This window comes from Chrysochloris asiatica, unplaced genomic scaffold (assembly GCF_000296735.1).
Source record: "Chrysochloris asiatica unplaced genomic scaffold, ChrAsi1.0 scaffold06193, whole genome shotgun sequence".
In the NCBI taxonomy this organism is placed as follows: Eukaryota; Metazoa; Chordata; class Mammalia; order Afrosoricida; family Chrysochloridae; genus Chrysochloris; species Chrysochloris asiatica.
Genome location: NW_006414711.1, coordinates 1 through 502, shown reverse-complemented (window position 1 = coordinate 502; position 502 = coordinate 1).

The window sequence follows — 502 nt, the reverse complement described above, 5'->3', positions numbered from 1 at the left end:
TGTTGTTGTTGTTGTTGTTAAGTGCCATCGAGTAGTTTCTGACCCATAGCGACCCTGTACAGGGCTTCCGAGGCTGTAAATCTTTACAGGATCAGAACACCTCATCTTTTTCCCGTGGAGCAGCTGGTAGTTTCGAACTGCTGTCCTTAAGGTTCGCAGCCTGATTCATAACCACTACACTACCAGAGCCATTAGAGAGATGCAAATCAAAACAACAATGAGATATCATCTCACACCAGCAATAATAGCGAAGTTCAAAAATGCAGAGGATAATAAATGCTGGCGAGGAGGTGGAGAGACTGGGACCATCCTGCATTGCTGGTGGAATTGCAAATGGTCCAGCCACTCTGGAAAACAGTATGGTGCTTCATCAGAAAGGTGGAGATAGAAATATCATTGTTGTTTTTGTTGTTGTTAAGTGCTGTCGAGTCGATTCCAACCCATAGCGACTCTGTATAGGGATTCCAAGGAGCAGCTGGTAAGCTTGAACCACTACCTTACA